This window comes from Diachasma alloeum, unplaced genomic scaffold (assembly GCF_001412515.2).
Source record: "Diachasma alloeum isolate Michigan unplaced genomic scaffold, Dall2.0 Dall_scaffold_00176, whole genome shotgun sequence".
Classification (NCBI taxonomy): Eukaryota; Metazoa; Arthropoda; class Insecta; order Hymenoptera; family Braconidae; genus Diachasma; species Diachasma alloeum.
In genome coordinates, this window is record NW_021680342.1 from 2,995,556 (window position 1) to 3,002,151 (window position 6,596).

A 6,596-nucleotide genomic window follows, 5' to 3' on the forward strand; every position below is an offset into this window, starting at 1 on the left:
TTTTGTTTCATTTTTTTTACAGAAAAGAGAAGAAAAATTGAGGGGAAAAAATTTGAAAAATTTATGTCGAGGAATTCCTGCAGGATATTTTTCAACAGAAAAAGTTGTATAAAAAAATAAAATGCTACTGATGTTTTTAATAAAATCTTTCGTAAAGCTGCACAATCCTTTGATGGAATTTTCGATCGAATTCGCCAAACTTTTCTATGAAATTATTTCGTGCATGGGAGAACGATAATTCAAGGGAAAGGGGATGCCCTTTAAGAATTGGGACTAAAATGTGCTTTTAGGGAATTTAAGCGAAAAATATGTCGTGATAAAAAATCATTTGTAGAAGAATCATGGTGAATGTTCATTTTTACTATTCATTTCTCCAGTGACATGTTTTACGGAGTGAGAAGAGAAGGAATAACAAAAAGTGACAGGAATTGTGTGTAATACCTGTATGTGCAAGAGAGTGAGAGCCTTCCTAGTGCTAATAAAGATGATAAAAAAAAATACAATTGTAGATGAAGTGAAAGGATTTTTTCCGAATCTAGGTTGATAAATGCTTTTAGCTTACATATCACATAATTAGTCAATGGTAATGAATCCTCGTTTTCAATTGATGGATATTGTTTTTAAGTATTGAGCGGGACTAAACATCACGCCATGACAATGATAATTGACATACAATCATTAATCTCCGCGCAATCGATGCGCCAAGTATTTCTTAACGATTGTTTTATAATTTATTTTCGAAAAAAAAAACATTGAATGCACCTATTGTCTCTGCAGAATACAGTTTTGTTCTTTGATGATATTAAACAGTCTGGTGGGAGAAAGTAGTCAGTAATGTTCAATTGAAGAGGGATTTAACCCCAGTCTGGTCCCCGTACGCGATTCTGCGAGTTTGGACGTCTCCGCGGGGATTCCCCGCCCGGTTATTAGGCTCCACCGCTGCCGAATTCACTCTACACTGCCCGCGCGCGTTTAGCGAGGTTCCGGCAACGTCGCGTAACGGCAATTCCATTTTTGTCATTCCGGCTGTAAGGCAGCGATTCATGGACGTGTAGCGTTAAAAAATTTTGTTCGTCACACGGCCTAAAAAACTTTTCTAGCTAATATGATTGAACTCATATTCACCAGAAACGTTTTTTTCGGCCTAATGAAATATACTATTAAAGTATATCCCAAGACAATACCAACCAAAAGTCCCTGCGAATTTCCGGAAAAATTCTAAATGAATTAATTTATTGCATTCTCATAAGTTACGGAGTTTTTCAATCCTCATATGTTTGAATTAAATAAGAAATTATTTGTTAATTAATTGTTTGAATCAAGTAAGAAATGATTTCACGAAATTTCATTTTTTTAGAATTGAATATCACAGAAACAGTGTAATATAAAATTTTCCAAAAAAATCACCCCATTCGGAATTTATCGAATCTACCACGGATGCATTTTTTAAGAATACAAAATTGATTTCGGGGGGACCCGTAACCCCCGTTTGGCCTGTGCCTCGCGTGCTAGAAGCCCGCTATTAATTATTTATTATTTCCTAAAGTGTATAGTACACCTAGTCGATTTTTTTTTAGTAGCTGGGGAATATTACAAACATTAACCATGAAAATACGGGGACAATCGTAAGAAAAACCTGTTTTCTAGGGATATACCTTAATATAGGTGGAAAAATAATTCATCTGTCAGAAATAGTCGGTTCTCTTTAAGAATTTCGAAAATTCTGTTATTCTAAAAACTACTATCATTTTTTAAATACTTCAACTGAAAAATTGAAATTTGTTCCAATTTTGTCGGTTAGCCAGTCAATGATAATTAAAGAATAACGATGCGCGGCGTTTCCCTCATACGGTGACCAGACTAGGGTCAATTAGTTCCAAGGTCTGTAATCAAAAGAAACTAATGAGATAATCTTTGTATTGCTCTCAAACTTTTGTACGCTTATTCTAGGGATCTAGTCGTCTTATTGATTATAAACGAATTGCTAGGATTAAATTTAAACGATTAGGGGCTCGCACTTGCTGGGTAAATCTTCAAGTGCTGATATTTATTTTATTTATTGGAAATTATGACAGATTTATCAAACGTAATTGTCATTTGATGAAAATGGAAGAACGATTTCATCAGGTTTGTTTTATAAATTGAATGAGTACTTCAAATATTTTGCTAATTCAATGCAATTATTCTTGCCAAAGCACAGGGAATTACCCAGTGAGTCTGAAGCGACGAGAGACTTAGCAGATGAAAAAAAATTGAATAAAAGAAAATGAAAAAGCCGAAATTGAAAAACCTAAAGTGAACTAAAAAGAAAAAGCGAAAGAATGAGAGAATTGCGATATCAGAGGATGATCTCTTCAAGTTGTTACAATAAATCACCTAATAATTCCTCAAACACTCAATAATACTACCAAAAATCAAAGAGATCACCTTGTAAAGATCATCTCTGCACGATCGAAATAAATTTGCACTTTTTCAAAAACTCAATTGCCGTTTTATCCATTATTCATTTATTCGCTGAACGAATAATCCCTGAGTTTATGAGAAATTTCATTTTGCCTGACGACAAATTGTAAATAAAAAAAAATTATAAACAAAATTCAAATCAAAGAAAGTAAATATGTGCGGCACGAATGATCACTGTAAATTGAATTCAATTATTTGAAATGGGAGATAAAGCAAAAAAATATCCGATCGTAACGGAGGAGTTAATAAAAATCACTCGTGTCTGTATTTATTCCACATTTCACCAGTCATTTCTTTTTCCAATAATGCTTTTCTAAACACAGCCGAAGGAGCATTTGACAGTTACGTCAGCTTTTTCCGTAATGCCTTACAGAATTACCCCTCTCCCCAAGAATTTATCTAAAAAATGAAATTGGAAAATAATTACAGAATTGAATCTGAATTTTCGATGAAATAGAGTAATTTTTTTGTACGAAAAGTACAATGCTTCCCTTTGTGATGGGCCTGAGGCGAGTTAAATCGATGAATGCGTTTTTCACTTATAACTAAAACTATGGAAAAAGTCAAAAGTTCTCATTGTGCCCCACCCTCCCCTTCGTCAATATCCTTTTCGATCGAAAATATACTTTCCCTTTTTATAATTATTACTCTAGACTTGATAAACTCTTTCCATGGATTTTGTTTATGAGTTATTAAATTTATTTACTTTTTTAGATTTATTAATTTGTATAATGCATTAACAAATCTCTTCCACGGATTTATTAATAAACAGGGATTCGTTATACAAATTAATTAGTTAAGTGCCCGTTTTCGACTTTACGCTACCATTTCTCATCGTGATTATCAACGCTTCCTCTCACTCAACCGCAATCCTATACGATTCTTCATTCAATTTGACTCGATGAATGCCCCATAACACTCCTATCATAGAAGAATCAGAATAAAAGGAATTTTCAATGTCTTTATTCGATTCTTTTATTGAATTTGACTCCAAAAATGCCCCATACCACTCCCACCACAGGGGAATCAGAATAAAAGGAATATTCCAGATCATTCCTGTTGTGTGAGAGACATAAAAAGATTCATCGTCCGCCCGATTTGAAAAACAAATGAGAAATCAAATCACAACTCTGACATCATGACCTGCGCAATCCCTCCAAGAAATACTCATAACATTCAAGGCTGCTCCTCTCCCCGCACTCGTGTGACGAGATCGTCGAATGCTCCCAGTAGATGAAACTGCGAATCAATGATAATTAAAATTACCATCACTCACTCCTTCGCCACAGAAATTTCTGCAGAAGAGAATGACCCGAAAATTCACTCCCAATCCCTGTCCTCAATGAATTGCACAGAGAAAAATATTCAATCTAAATTACGTATCTTTTCCGTAATTCCGGAGCGAAATGTGGTTGTGGGAAATTTTACGAAACTGTCACGGAATTCTTCCGTAGCGTTCCGTAATTTTGATCGGAATCTCCTGTGAATAATTACGATACCGTCACTCAAATTTTCTGTATTGATAGCGTAGACGGAGAGAAATGTTCAGTAAAAATTACGGAACTCACAGTTCGCTCACCGATTATGAAATCAATTCGTAAGTAATTTAAGTGACGGTATCGTAATTTTTCACAGACGATTCAGATAAAAATTACGGAACGCTCTCGAAAAATTCCGTGACGGTTCCGTAAAATTTCCTACAATCATATTTTCCTCCGGAATTACGGAGAAGATACGTAATTTTTATTGAATATTTCTCTCCGCGTAGGAATTCCCGCGAATGATGCACCCACACTGATAGAAAAGGTAGAACGATTCAGTTGCACCAAACGAGGCTTTTAACTGTTATTATTATTATTATTATTATTATTATTATTATTATTATTATTATTATTATTATTAAAGCTTTTTATTTATGTCCTGGGGTTTAATGAGGACCCCCTAAGGACAACCCAAGTAAATTACATGATCAATAATCCATAAAGAAAGAGAATATGATAGGATTTAGAGAACGAGATATGGATAAATCACCCAGAGGATATACCCAGATAAAATAATACATTATCATTGTCATCTAGTCACTCGATTTTTATAAAATTATATGCTATCTGCCATACCGCGATTCGTTAACGAATCGTGGTAATAGTTAAGTCTCGTTTGGTTCGACTAAACCGTTCTACCAGTGCAGGGAACAATTTTTACGGATGGCATGTAAAAATCCTCGGCAAGACCGGTAAATTGTTAGTCGGGTGCCAAGAACAAAAATCCGCAACAAAGAACGCAAGAAGATTCTTCTTCTTCTTCTTCTCCATCAACAACTGGATAGCGACGAAGTGCAAGCACATTAATTGCCCCCAAAGCTCCCCAACATGACTTGATTACCCTGCGTCGCAAGCCGCCGAGAGGAGTCTTTGATCTTCGCCAGTGCTGTTTACTCGGAAAGACACCATTAAAAACTTCCGCAGCAGCTGTGGTGTTGGCTCTCAACTCAATCGATTAAACATTCTCCCTCCCTTCATCGCAAGGAAAACAATAAAATGGAAATGAAATAATCAACTGGGAAATCACGCGAATGGACCACCTGATATTCACAACTGAATTGGGTCAAATTGCCTTCAATCTCCGCGCGATCGATATCCCTGTTTCTTAACGATTATTTTGTCGTTCGTTTTTGAAAAAACGTTGAATGCATTCAGGACGGACTTAATTAGTTTCAAGGTCTGTAATGAAAAGAAAATACTGAGGTAATCTTTGTATTACTCTCGAACTTTTTTACGCTTATTCTAGGGATTTAGTCATCTCAGTGATGATTAATAAATTAGTAGCGTGAAAATGTAAGTGATTGACGGATCGCAATCACTGAGTGCTCAATAATTTCTAATAAAATGAAAATTAAATAATGAACTGGGAAATCACAGCGACAATAGACCAAATAGTACTCGAAGATTATTTTACAATTCATTTTTGAAAAAAACATTGAATGTTACTATTGTCTCTACAGAATATAGTTTTAATCTTTGATGATAATACCGTCTGGTGGAAGAAAATAGACAGTCAAATTCAATCGAAGAGGGATTTAATTAGTTTCAAGATCTGTAATTGAAAGAAAATAATGAAGTAATCCTTGTATTGCTCTCCAACTTTTTGACGCTTATCCTGGAGATTTAGTCGTCTTATTTATTATGAATAAACTGACAGGATGAAAATTTAATTGATTGGGTTACTCTCAGTATTTTCCCGTAAAATGAAAACTAAATAAACTAAATGAACTAAATCTAGTGACTGTGTAACGAGAAATTTTCTATTTTTGAAATTGTCTCATTCAATTTTGAACGATTTAATAGCAGTTGTACTTGAAATGAAAAAAATAAATGAATAAAATTAAATTATTATTTATTATCCACTGATAATAAATAACTATTAATTGAACTGGGAAATCGCAGCGACGATGGACCAAATATTTTTTAAAGATTATTTTACAACTCATAATTTTTGAAAAATACATTGAATGCACCTATTGTCTCTCCAGAATATTAGTTTTGTTCCTTGACAGTAATAACCAGTCTGGTGAGAGAAAATAGACAGTAATGTCCAATTGAAGAGGGATTTAATTAGTTTCACGATCTGTAATCAAAGAAAATAGCGAGACAATCTTTGTATTGCTCTCGAAATTTTCTACGTTTATTCTAGGGATCTAGACGTCTTATTGATTATAAATAAATTGTCAGGATAAAAATTCAATTGATTGCGAGCAATCTCACTGTCAGTAAATTTCAATAAAATGAAAACTAAATAGCTGGCAAATCACTGCGACAAAGGACCACCTGCCATTGCACCTGAATTAGGTCAAAGTACCACCAATCCCTTGGGTTCATCGACCCCCGGTACCACCTGGAGGCCCGCGAAAATCGATGGAGGTAGATTCACCCCACCAATTCCCAAACATTCCCATCAAATCCATCGAGGCATTTCATCAAGTCAAGTCCCTTGCACAATAATCTCCCACAGTGTGTCGTCATCCTCATCCTCGCGATGAGAAATGTCCCTCAATTCCACTTGAAATGTGGGCGCTCGCGGTCGCGCCCGCGTGTCCGTACCGAATGTGAATGAGTGGATAAAAATTGAAAAAAGAG